The sequence below is a fragment of the Zeugodacus cucurbitae genome, chromosome 2, assembly GCF_028554725.1.
Source record: "Zeugodacus cucurbitae isolate PBARC_wt_2022May chromosome 2, idZeuCucr1.2, whole genome shotgun sequence".
Classification (NCBI taxonomy): Eukaryota; Metazoa; Arthropoda; class Insecta; order Diptera; family Tephritidae; genus Zeugodacus; species Zeugodacus cucurbitae.
The window spans coordinates 32251530-32265730 of NC_071667.1; positions in this window are offsets into that span (position 1 = coordinate 32251530).

Consider the following 14201-nt stretch of genomic DNA (forward strand, 5'->3'; position numbering starts at 1 on the left):
CGTTTACTTTACAATATATAAAGTAAGCACTTGTGAAGATATCGGTGCAGAACTTTGCACAAATGCTATGTTTATAGTAAGCAAGCCCCATTCTAAAAATCGTCAAAATCGGACCATAGGTTTTCAAGGCCCCATATATCAAACATAAGGACCTCGGTGCTTCTAACCTAATATTAGGGTTTTCAACTTTCAATGGACTTTAAACCATATATGTATATGACGAATATGTGGGTCAAGATTAACTTGCGAGAGTATAAAATGTTCGGTTACACCCGAACTTAGCCCTTCCTTACTTGTTTTATATACCTATTTGTTTTTTTTTTGTCACCTAGGAACATATCCCCTATAATCCCATAAAAATTACCATCCCGTATTCACGGTTTCTGTATTCGCGGCATATTTTTGGAACATATACCCTGCGAATAAAGAGTTTTTACTATATAGGTAAAAGTAGCCCATGTTACTCAGGGTGAATGTAGATTTCCAATGTTGAAAGAATTTTTGAATCGGTACAGAAGTTTTCGAGTTTATTCAATACAAACATACATAAAAATTTTTATACTCTCGCAACAAATGTTGCTAAGAGAGTATTATAGTTTTGTCCACATAACGGTTGTTTGTAAGTCCTAAAACTAAACGAGTTAGATAAAGGGTTATATATACCAAAGTGATCAGGGTGACGAATAAAGTTCAAATCCGGATGTCTGTCTGTCCGTCCGTCCGTCCGTCTGTCCGTCCGTGCAAGCAGTAACTTGAGTAAAAATTGAGATATCTTAATGAAACTTTGAACACGTGTTCCTTGGCACCATAAGAAGGTTAAGTTCGAAGATGGACGGAATCGGACCACTGCTACGCCCACAAAATGACGATAACCAAAAACACATAAAGAGCTATAACTAAGCCATAAATAAAGTTATGAAAATAAAATTTGGAACATAGGATCACATTTGGGAGGGGCACATTTGAATGTAAATTTTTTGGAAAAGTGGGCGTGACCTCGTCCCCAAATAGGTTTTTTGTATATATCTTGCAAACCAATAAAGCTATACAGTCCAAAAATGAAAGAAATCGGATAATAACCACGCCCACCTCCCATACAAAGGATAGGTTGAAAATGACTAAAAGTGCGTTACTCACTAACGAGAAACGTCAGAAACACCAAATTTTACATAAGAAATGGCAGAAGGAAGCTGCACTGAGATTTTTTTACAAAATGGAAAATGGGTGTGGCGTCGCCCACTTATGGGTAAAAAACCTCAAGAACTACTCGACAGATTTCAATGAAATTCGGTATATAATATTTTCTTGACACCCTGATGACACTGGTGGAATATGGGCGAAATCGGTTCACAACTACGCCTACTTCCCATATAACTCAATTTTGAATTTCATCTTATTCCTTCACTTTATAATATATACATAAGGCACCAATGAAGATAGCGAAATAAAACTTTACACAAATACTGTATATGATATGTTGCATCACTTGTGAAAATTTTGTCGAAATCAGACTATAACTTTTCAATGCCCCGGAAATCGAATCGTAGCGAGGTTCTTCAACATATCGCTTATTTGCGCCCACGCCCCAACGGAAGAGAAGGACGATGTGACCAAAGATGCTTTCTATGAGCGCCTAGAACGCACCTATGAGCGCTGCCCCCGCCACGATGTCAAAATCGTGCTTGGTGATTTTAACGCCAGGGTGGGTAAAGAAGGTGTCTTTGACAGTCGGAAAATTCAGCCTCCATGACGAAACATCGCCAAACGGCCTGAGGCTGATCGACTTCGCTGGGGCCCGAAATAGCTATTTGGCTGTCTCCTGATCGAAACACGCGTAACCAAATCGATCACGTTGTGATAGACGGTAGACATGTATCCAGTGTTTTAGACGTGCGTACGCTCCGAGGACCAAATATAGACTCGGACCATTATCTGGTTGCAGCGAAGATACGCACCCGCCTCTGTGCAGCAAAGAACGCCCGTCAACAAACACAAGGAAGTTTCGACGTCGAAAAGCTGCAATCGCAACAGACAGCCACGAAATACTCTACTCGACTTGCACTCCTGCTCTCTGAGAGCACTAATCAGCATCTCGGTATAAGGGAACTGTGGAACGGCATCTCAAACTCACTGCGTACCGCTGCGGCCGAAACAATTGGATTTCGGCGACGACAAAAAACAAGCTGGTACGATGAGGAATGCCGTCTCGCAGCGGAGAGAAAACAGACTGCCTACCTTGCAACGTTGCAAACAACCACAACACGTGCGGGATGGGATAGATACCGAGAGCTGAAGTGGGAAGCGAGACGCATCTGCAGACAAAAAAAGAAAGAGGCTGAAATTCGTGAGTACGAAGAGCTTGAGAAGCCAGCAAACAGAGGTAATGCTCGAAAATTTTATGAAAAAATGAAGCGACTTAACGAAGGTTTCAAGACCGGAGCACCCTCATGTAGAGACCAAGGTGGTAATCTGGTAACCGATGTCCAGGGCATACTGGGATTATGGAGGGAACACTTCTCCGAACTGCTGAATGGCAGTGAAAGTACAACACCAGGAGTTGGCGAAGCCGATTCCCCAATCGATGACGATGGAATAGATGTTCCATTACCCGACCATGAAGAAATTCGAATAGCAAGCACCCGCCTGAAGAACAACAAAGCGGCAGGGGCCGATAGATTACCGGCTGAGCTATTCAAATACGGCGGCGAAGAACTGATAAGGTGCATGCATCAGCTTCTTTGCAGAATATGGTCGGAAGAAAGCATGCCTGACGATTGGAATCTCAGTGTGCTCTGCCCAATCCATAAAAAGGGAGATCCCACAATCTGCGCCAATTACCGTGGGATCAGCCTCCTAAATATCGCCTATAAGGTTCTATCGAGCGTACTGTGTGAAAGACTTAAGCCCACCGTGATATTGATATCATCGGAAGCAACAACCGCGCCGTTTGTTCTGCTTTTTCCCGCATGGATAAGGAGGCGAAGCGAATGGGTCTGGAGGTGAATGAGGACAAGAGGAAATATCTCCTGTCATAAAACAAACAGTCAGCGCACTCGCGTCTTGGCTCCCACGTCACTGTTGACAGTCATAACTTCGAAGTCGTAGATAATTTCGTATACCTGGGAACCTGTATCAACAACACCAACAATGTCAGCCTCGAAATCCAGCGCAGAATCAGTCTTGCCAACAGGTGCTACTTTGGACTGAGTAGGCAATTGAACAGTAAAGTCCTCTCTCGACGAACCAAAATCAAACTCTTCAAGTCTCTTATCATTCCCGTCCTGATTTATGGTGCAGAAGCTTGGACGATGTCAACATCAGATGAGACGACACTAGGAGTTTTCGAGAGGAAAATTTTGCGCAGGATTTATGGTCCTCAGAACATTGGCAACGGCGAATACCGCAGACGATGGAACGATGAGCTGTACGAGTTATACGCCGGCATTGACATAGTTTAGCGAATAAAAAGAGAGCGGCTACGCTGGCTAGGTCATGTTGTCCGAATGGACGAAAACACTCCAGCTCTGAAAGTGTTCGATGCAGTACCCGCCGGAGGAAGCCGGGGAAGGGCAAGGCCTCCACTCCGTTGGAGGGACCGGGTGGAGAGCGACCTGGTTACACTTGGAATCTCCAACTGGCGCCGAACTGCGAAGGAAAGAGAGGAGTGGCGCGCTCTCATCGATTCGGCTATAACCGGCTAAACGGTTGAACGCCAATAACATACATACAGTGCCCCATGGTAATTTTTCACCGAAAATGTCGGTAAATCTCTCAGGTATCTTAATTTAATTCAGAGGAAATATTTGTCTTGTAATAGTGTGTCTCTGTACCAGAAAAGGTTAAAATCGAGTCATAACTTCCCTTATATATGAATATATGAGAATACCTAATTATTTTCAAAAATACGATGAGCTTAATAGCTTATAAATCGGTTAATATGTGAAATATATTTATGCCGAATATATGGGTCAAATTGTGTGTTTTCATAATAAAAATATAGCAACAAATTGCGAGAGTATAAAATGTTCGGCTGCACCCGAACTTAGCCTTTCCTTACTTGTTTCTATTGATAATAGTAGTATAGATAAATGTAGCCTATGTTACTCAGGGTGAATGTAGATTTCCAATGGTGAACGAACTTTTGAATCGGCACAGTAGTTTTCGAGTTTATTCAATACAAACATACATACAAATTTTTCCTATTGGTAATAGTAGTATAGATAAATGTAGCCTATGTTACTCAGGGTGAATGCAGATTTCCAATGGCGAAAAAATTTTTGAACTTCAAATTATTTCACTTTAAACTAAATATGTAACTTTAATTGAAGTGAAAGATTTTAGTACGGCAACAATGAAATGGCTGTTTGATATGCCGCTGCCGTCTTCAAAATGTTCAAGACGCTGGCTTGAAAGTGACATTTGTGATCAGCCGTCGCTACGTCGTGTCGTGTCGTCGTCTTTGTGTTCAGCACTTGGGTTTTACGAAATTCATTCTGGACGCTGACGTGATTCAAACCACTTCGTGCGCGTGGATGATAATTCCATTTTAAATAATTTGCTTTGTATTATATTTTCCGACTATTCATCTTTTATCATTTGTCGAATAAAGTTCAATTCCTATTTGATTGTTGAAAGTATTGTTTAAAAAAAAAACGCAACAAAGAGGAGAATACAGTCTAATTTCCAGGAATAAAGGACCCGCATCAGGGAAAACTACATAAATGTATCCTATGTTACTCAGGGTGAATGTAGATTTGAAATGGTGAAAGAATTTTTGAATCGGCACAGTAGTTTTCGAGTGTATTCAATACAAACATACCTACAAATCTTACCTCTTTATAATAGTAGTATAATTAAATGTAGCCTATGTTACTCAGGGTGAATGTAGATTTCCAATGGCGAAAGACTTTTTGAATCGGCACTGTAGTTTTCGAGTGTATTCAATACAAACATACCTACAAATCTTACCTCTTTATAATAGTAGTATAGATAAATGTAGCCTATGTTACTGAGGGTGAATGTAGATTTCTTACCTCTTTATAATAGCAGTAAAGTAAAAGCTCCTTATTCGCGCTTCCTTTATTCGCGTTTTCACTATTCGCGGATTAAAAAAATGAGACCCAATTTCTATATTCGCGACTAAATTTTTTTTATTCGCGGATCTAATAAGTACATACATAATAATAAAATTATTCCAATAGGTATCCAACCCAATATTCTTGTCAAATGGACTAATAAAAAAGTAAAATAGATCTTATTACAAGAAAATGTTAAATATTCCACTATTTTCGCAATATTTTTGAACTTTTGGTAATATTTCCATATAGAAGGGGTTCACATGGAACTGAACTCTTGTTCTTACCCATTTTTTAGAAAACTTTCAAAAAACACTTTAAATTAAATGAAACCAATAAACTCTTCACTTTTTTAATATTTCTTTTTACACAGATCGTGATTGCTAAGGTTTCGTTACATTGGCTTAATTATATGAGCATACCCGACTAGATCACCTGCGAATTTATTTTAATTTTTTCGCCAACCACGATACTTATTTCTTATTTTTAAATCGGGAATGGAATAGGACGAGATGGGTTCGAACAGATAGAATGAAGTGACATTGAGGAATTGCTTGAATCGCAAGATGAAGATTTGACTGAAACCGACTTGGAGGAAATGTTAAATTCACAACCTATTGAAAAAGAGGCTTCAACAAGCACTGGAAACGTGACATTCAATTTGAAAAATCTTTGTGAAGGTTTAAAAATGGCAAATGAGCTTTGCGATTTCTTTATGAACATTGATCCGTGTATGGAACGAAGTCTAATTTTTAAGAGACAAATTGCTAATGCGACTGTCTGAATTGATGGAGCTTTTGAAAACTGCTAAGCAAGATAAAATTACAAAATTATTCAAACCATTGCCTAAGCCTTAAGATAATTAATTAAAATGTTCAAAAACTTCAATTAAATCATTTTTATACACTCGCAACACAAGTTGCTAAGTGAGTATTATAGTTTTGTTCACATAACGGTTGTTTGTAAGTCCTAAAACTAAACGAGTTAGATATAAGGTTATATATACCAAAGTGATCAGGGTGACGAGTAAAGTTCAAATCCGGATGTCTGTCTGTCGCCCGTGGAAGCTGTAACTTGAGTAAAAATTTAAATATCTTAATGAAACTTGGAACACGTGTTCCTTGGCACCATAAGAAGCTTAAGTTCGAAGATGGTCGGAATCGGACCACTTCCACGCCCACAAAATGGCGATAACCGAAAACACATAAAGAGCTATAACTAAGCCATAAATTAATCTATGGAAATAAAATTTGGTATAAAAGATCGAACTATGAAGGGGCATATTTGGATGTAATTTTTTTGGGGAAGTGGGCGTGGCCCCGCCTCCAAATAGGTTTTTTGTACATATATCGCAGACCAATAGAGCTATATAAACCAAACTTTCTGCAATCGTTTTTTTAGCCACTTCTTAATACAGTCCAAAAATGAAATAAATCAAATAATAACCACGCCCACCTCCCATACAAAGGTTAGGTTGAAAATTACTAAAAGTGCGTTACTCACTAACGAGAAACGTCAGAAACACCAAATTTCACATAAGAAATGGCAGAAGGAAGCTGCACTGAGATTTTTTTACAAAATGGAAAATGGGTGTGGCGTCGCCCACTTATGGGTAAAAAACCTCAAGAACTACTCGACAGATTTCAATGAAATTCGGTATATAATATTTTCTTGACACCCTGATGACACGTGTGAAAAATGGACGAAATTGGTTCACAACCACGACAACTTCCCATATAACTCATTTTTGAATTTCATCTTATTCCTTCACTTTATAATATATACATTAGGAACCAATGAAGATCGCGAAATAAAACTTTACACAAACACTGTATATGATCTGTTGCATCACTTGTGAAAAAATTGTCAAAATCGAACAATGACTTTTCAAGGCCCCTGATATCGAACATGAAGAACTCAGTGCCTAAGGGTAATTTTTCCCCGAAAATATACTTAGGTAAATCCCTCAGATATTTTAATGTAATTCATTCCCTCTGAATTTTTTTCTTATAACAGTTTCTCTCTGTACCTGAAATGGTAAAAATCGGGTCATAACTTCCCCCAGATCCCATATACCTAATTATAAGTAATATTAAATTAAGTGAGCGTATAGTCTTTGATACATTGTATCTTGGTGGAGAAAACTAGTGAAATCGGTTTAGGAATTACCTCAGTCCCCATATACTATTTATGATGATTTTCGTTATTCTGTTGAACTTTATACCCAATATATGGGTCGAATTATGTTATCTTCATAAAATTACATCAATAAATTGCGAGAGTATAAAATGTTCGGTTACACCCGAACTTAGCCCTTCCTTACTTGTTTTAATATATATTACTAATATATAAATAAATGAGTTTATAAAAACTAAAAACAACATGAAAATTGACTTTTTACTTAACAGAAACAGCGCATAGCTAGATATCCCACCCCTACACACACTACATACACATGTACGTATACATTGACTTTGCGCGACTTGGGTATATTTATTTGATCATGTACAACTTTCCTATTTATCCATGGATTTTGTTCGTTGGTAGCTTATTTTTTTATAAAGAAACAGAACTTCATATAAAATTAAAAAAATTAAAAAATATCTTTTGTTTTAAAATTTTTTTCTTGCCAAAGTTTTTTTTTTCATAAAAAAATTTAAAAACACGAAGTGATTAATCAATTTCTCAGAAATTATAAGGCCTATGGAAAAATGGAGTAGACAATATTTTTAGGAAATTTCATTCACTTTTATTTTCTATAATTTGCAGTAAGATTGCTCAACTGGTCAGTGAGATATACATGATTAAATGAAGACACCTTTTTTTTTTGGTCGAATAACGGTAAATTGCAAATATCTCAAAAACGTATCCATAAAAAAAAAAAATATTCGATTTTCGAAATCAGCGAGCTATGGGGTTATATATATATAAATGATCAGGATGACGAGTGGAGTTGAAATCCGGACGTCTGTCCGTCCGTCTGTCCGTGCAAGCGATAACTTGAGTAAAAATCGAGCTATCTTAATGAAACTTGGAACACATATTCCTTAGCACTCTGAGTATTGTTGGATTTGGGCGAAATTGGACCATTGCCACGGTCACAAAATGGCGAAACCCAAAAACATGTAAAGAGCTGTAACTAAGCCACAAAATAAGCTATGAAGAATCGCACTATGAAGAAGCATATGTGGATGTAATATTTTTGGGGAAGTGGGCGTGGTCCCGCCTACTACTAAGTTTTTTGTACATATCTCGTAAACTACTAAAGCTATATCAAGGAAACTTTCTAGAGTCCTTTCGTTAGGTACTATCTTACACAGTCCAAAAATGGAGAAAATCTGATTATAACCATGCCCACCTCCCATACAAAGGTTATGTTGAAAACTACTAAAAATGTTGAGATTCGGTAAGGAAAACCACCAGAAACCTTAAATTTCATTATAAAGATGGTAAGAAGAGCTGCATTCCAAATGGTATATAAAAGTTTAAATGGGCGTGGTTCCGCCCACTTATGGGTCAAAAACAATATCAACGAAACTACTCAACCAATTTCAATGAAATTCGGTTTATAATATCTTCCTATTTCCCCATTGGTATGTTATGAAAATAGTCCAAATCGGATCACAACCACGCCTTCTTCCCATATACCAGAACTTTGAAGTCGATCTGAATCGTTTACTTTACAATATATAAAGTAAGAAGTAGTGAAGATATCGGAACAGTTCTTTGCAAACATACTGCATTTAAAGAGTGGCATAAAAATCGTCGAAATTGGTCCATAAGTTTTCAAGACCCTATATATCGGATATGAGGACCTCGGTGCTTCTAACAAATTTTTTACCAAAAATGAGTGAAATAGGGTCATAACTTCACCTCTCTCCCATATACTTAATATACCATATATATGCCGAATATGTGAGTTAAGTTGTTTGTTATATTACTAAAATTAAATAAATAATCCAATCCAATTATGTGCAACATTTGATATTCGCATTTCCCAGATTTGCATATCTTCACCTTGGCACTAGGTGTACATGTTTTGTATGCAGTTAATTGAAACAAGTTTTGGGTACGAAAGCAAATATGTGTATCGTCGATAATTATTGCAATATTAGCTTAAATGCATTTCAATTGATTGAGAGATTTGTATTATATGCGAACTATTTCACTGCAACTCAATTGGTTTCGAAAAATGTATTAGTTTCATACCGAATTAATTTACACATATTTATATGTATATTGAATTGATTTCTGTTGTGTATCACATAATAAGCTTAAAGAAGTCACTACATTTTAAGATGATTGGAAACACTTTATGCAGATAATTGAAAATGTGCAATAATAATTTGTAAATATATAATATAATTGGAGGATGGGATCATGTGTAGAAGTTCACGTAAGTGAGGAAAGTTTTTGATTGTCATTCACTTGGGAGTGTCCAGAAACGATTCTTCTCCACATGATTCAAGCAGCTCACGACTTTCGGTTTTAGACCAAGTATCCTCTGGGTAGCTAACAAACATCCGTTTGAAGGCGAACCCGCTTCTGCGGTTGTGCGTAGGGCTTGGGACCCACCACATAAAAACGGAGTACCAATGAAAAATCGAAAAATGAAGCCTCGGATGAGACACCCCCCTTTTGATGACGACCCTTGCAAACGTTTTAAGGATAATGATATAAGGGCATGCACCTGGAATGCCCGGACCCTTAATTGGGAAGGTGTCTCTGCCCAGCTGGTTGATGTCCTCATACGACTAACGGCTGACATCACCGCCATCCAAGAAGTGCGATGGACGGGACAAGGACGGAAGAAGGTGGGTCCTTGTGACATCTACTCCAGCGGCCATATAAAAGAGCGCAAATTTGGTGTTGGATTTGTGGTGGAGAGAGACTCCGTCGCAGAGTCCTGGCATTCACCCCGGTGAATGAACGTCTAGCCACAATCCGCATAAAAGCGAGGTTCTTCAACATATCGCTTATTTCCGCCCACGCCCCAACGGAAGAGAAGGACGATGTGACCAAAGATGCCTTCTATGAGCGCCTAGAACGCATCTATGAGCGCTGCCCCCGCCACGATGTCAAAATCGTGCTTGGCGATTTTAACTCCAGGGTGGGTTCTTTACCCACTTTCTTTGGCACAACAGTCGGAAAATTTAGCCTTCATGAGCCTGATGAGTCTGTCTTCGGCCTGGACCGGCTATTCGTCGCGGAGCAGGACGAAATCAGCCCAAGCGCTGAACTAGCGCTCTTGGAGGAGAGTCCGGAGAATGAAGTTTCTCCAGATTAACCTCCAACATGCAAAGGCGGCTTCCGAAGAACTGTTACTCCGTCTGGAACAGGACGGAGTCGATGTCGTCCTCATCCAGGAACCGTGGCTGAGCAGTAACGGCATTTCTGGATTGATGACGAAGAGTCATAAGCTGCTAGCGGTATATGAACCAGGTAGAATCAGAGCCTGCATGCTAGTACGAAACGAACTAAAAGTGTTCCTCTTGCCTAATTACAGCAATGGAGACGGTGTGACGGCTAAGCTAGAGAGCGGTGAGGATGGACTTTAGCTGATATCAGCCTATATGTCTCACGAGGATGAGGTGGAACCACCTCCCCTGTTACTAAGAAAGGCCCTAGAGGAGGTGGATAAAGCCGGAATCGGGGTCATCACAGGATGTGACGCGAACGCGCGACATCAAATCTGGGGCAGCTCGGATACGAATAAAAGGGGTGAGTCACTTTTTGAATTCATTGTAGACGTAGATCTTTTTGTCTGTAATAGGGGAAACACCCCTACCTTTGTGACTGCGGGCAGGGAGGAGGTCCTTGACCTCACCCTTGCCTCTAATATGATTGGACCTATGATCTCGGGATGGAGGGTTCTATAGAACCACTCTTTCTCGGACCATAGATACATCGCGTTTAGTCTTGATGAAGAAATTCCGCCCAGCAAAAGCTACAGGAATTTTAGGAGGACGAACTGGGAACTTTACGGTAGGAGACTCCGACGTGCTCTACCAGTTTCGCCGAAGCGGGAATCCCTGCTCACGACGAATGCGGTGGATGAATACGTCGGAGTCTTTAGTTCCGCGTGTAATTATGCCCTGGAGAGCTCCTGTCCAATGGTGACACCGAAAGGCAGAGGGAAACCCTTCTGGTGGACCTCGGAGCTCTCTGAAATTAGGGCATCTAGCCGAAGGTTATTCAACAAAGCTCGCAGAAGCGGTTTGCAGGCGACTGGATATTGTATAAGAGCGGACTCGCGATTTACAAATCCGAGATTAGGAAGGCTAAAACGTCCTCCTGGAGAGCCTTTTGTCAAAAGGTCGAAGGTTGCAGGGAATCTTCTAGGTTTAGGACCATTCTCGCAAAGAAACACGTCCCTTTGGGGTATCTTTAGGACGGCAATGGAAGGTGGACTCTGAGCAGCGAGGAAACCCTCAATCTGCTCCTTGACGCTCACTTTCCGAGCAATCCTTCCCATGGTGGAGCGCACCTTGGAGTTCTCCTCACTGACCATGCAGCCTTTCCGGACCTTTTGAGTGAACGGAATCTCGTATGGGCGATAAACTCATTTAAACCATTCAAGTCCCCTGGGCTGGATGGTATCATCCCAGCGCAGCTGCAGCATGCAATCAAAACATCATGCAGCTGGTTGGCCCCTATCTATGCGAACTGCATTAGATTGGGTCACATTCCGGGGGCTTGGAGGCAGGTTAGAGTTACGTTCATTCCCAAGGCTGGAAAGAGCTCGTATGTCGCGGCCAAGGATTTCAGGCCTATCAGTCTCTCCTCTTTCTTATTGAAAACTTTGGAGAGACTGATTGATCGGTATATCAGGGGAAGGATAGATCTTTTATCTAGCGCGCAGCACGCTTACTGTAAAGGCAGGTCAGTAGACACCGCCCTACACACTGTGGTTACTTGGATAGAAAAGTCTATCGCACACAAACACTTTGCCGTGGGAACCTTTCTTGATATCGAGGGGGCTTTCAATAATGTTCTGCCGGAAGCGGTAATTGGAGCACTGAATAGGTTCGGGGTTGAATCCAACCTTAAGCATCTCGTTTTCAGTCTGCTCTGCGAAAGAACGATCGTAGCGGACTGGGGCAGCGCGCGTGTACACCGTGCCATTAACAGGGGAACCCCCCAAGGAGGAGTTCTCTCGCCTCTTCTCTGGATCATGGTCGTTAACGACCTGCTAGAGAAGCTTGCAGAGAGGGGCTGCCGGGTGGTAGCCTACGCTGACGACGTAGCTCTCATGGTCGAGGGGAAATTCCTAGGCACTGTGTACGAACTTACACAAAGTTATCTTGGCGTGGTATCGAAATGGGCTGCGGAATGTGGCCTTTCAGTAAATCCAAGCAAAACTGAAATGGTTCTGTTCACAAGACGGTACAAAATACCGGAAGCGCCCTTGCCATCGATGGGTGGAACTTGTCTCCGTCCAGCGGATAGAGTCAAGTACCTGGGGCTCATCTTGGATAGAAAGCTCTCATGGAAAGCTAATATAGAGGAGAGAGCTAAGAAGGCCTCGGTTGCCTTATATTGCTGCAGAGGCGCCATCGGAAAAAGATGGGGTCTCTCAATTAAGGTGGTTCTTTGGCTATATGAAACTATAGTCAAACCAATAATGTTCTATGGGATACTCGTGTGGTGGAAGTCTTTGGAAAAGACTTCACTAGTCAAAAGACTAGTAAGTGTTCAACGAGCGGCTCTCGTAAGTATGAGTGGCGCGCTCCGTACGACACCAACCTTGGCACTTAACGCCTTACTGCACATAGTACCCGTGGATATAGCTGGACGGTACTTGGCTGCGAAAGCGGCTGCTAGACTTGGGGAATCCGAGTTTTCAGGCGAGTGCGTGCCTGGGCACTCAAGTATCCTCACACACTTCAGCTTCATTCTGAGATCTCTGGATCACCTCCATGCCACCGAGCTCAGCCCGGGCAACAGTTTCACTGCTCTTATTCCCTCAAGGGACGTTTGAACGGGAAGGAGTCGCTGGAGGCGAGGCGCGGTGAGCTTCTTCACGGATGGGTCGAAGTTGGCGGGAAAGGTTGGCGGGGGAGTTCACTGTCGTGAGCTCCGCATCAACCTTAGTTTCAGGCTTCCCGATTACTACAGCGTTTTTCAAGCGGAAGTGGCTGCTATTAAAGCAGCGACGGACATATTGCTTCGAAGTGCAACAACCTTTAGGGAGGTGGTGATCCACTCGGATAGTAGAACGGCGATACTAGCTCTGAGTTCAGTGAACATGCGCTCAGGGTTGGTTAAGGAATACCTATCCTCACTATCGGTGGCATCGCTATACTTTTCAATCAGACTAGTCTGGGTTCCTGGCCACTGCGGAATCGCGGGGAATTGTAAGGCTGATGAGCTTGCAAGGTCAGGGACAACGGACTCACTATTGGAAGCATGGAAGCATGTAGGAGCGCCATTGTCCTACTGCGGTCTGCTATTGGACAGATGGGCTTCGGCTGAGCTGGGTAGGCGCTGGTCAGCTGCCAACACATGCTGCCAACACATGCTGCCGGATGCTAGCTGGAGGAGGATGAGATGGAATCGTCTCATGACTTTCTTCTGGAATGTCCCGCTTTGCGAGATCAAGAATGAGATTTCTTGGCTCTCACTTTTTGGAGCATGCTCGCGAAATAGCGAATATAGAGGTTAAGAATCTCTGCAGATTTGTAGTAGGTTCAGGGCGCTTCGTCGACTCCTAATTTTGTTAATCTAAGGGGGATCCAGGCTTCACAAAGGACTACATTTCAAAGTCTACGTGTGTTTTTTTTTTTTCATTTGGGAAACAGCCTTGCAACCTAACCTAACCTAACCTACTCAGGGCACAGAAGCTTTCGATGTGATTTACACGAGTGGCAGATCGAGCAGCCGAAGACGCTGTCATCCATGTGCTAAACCCCTGTAAGAAACAGCTGAAGGTCAAATGATCAACAAAACAATAATTAGTGTGTATATGCATGGACAAGAAATAATAATCGCTTTTTTCCAAAAGCAAACTTTGACTATATTAAAAAGGGATATAAATATTTCAATTTTACATGCTAAAAATTTTTTTAATTCTAATTATCGTACGAACAGTCAAAAGGTTGACATTGTTCTTGCAGGGAATGTTCC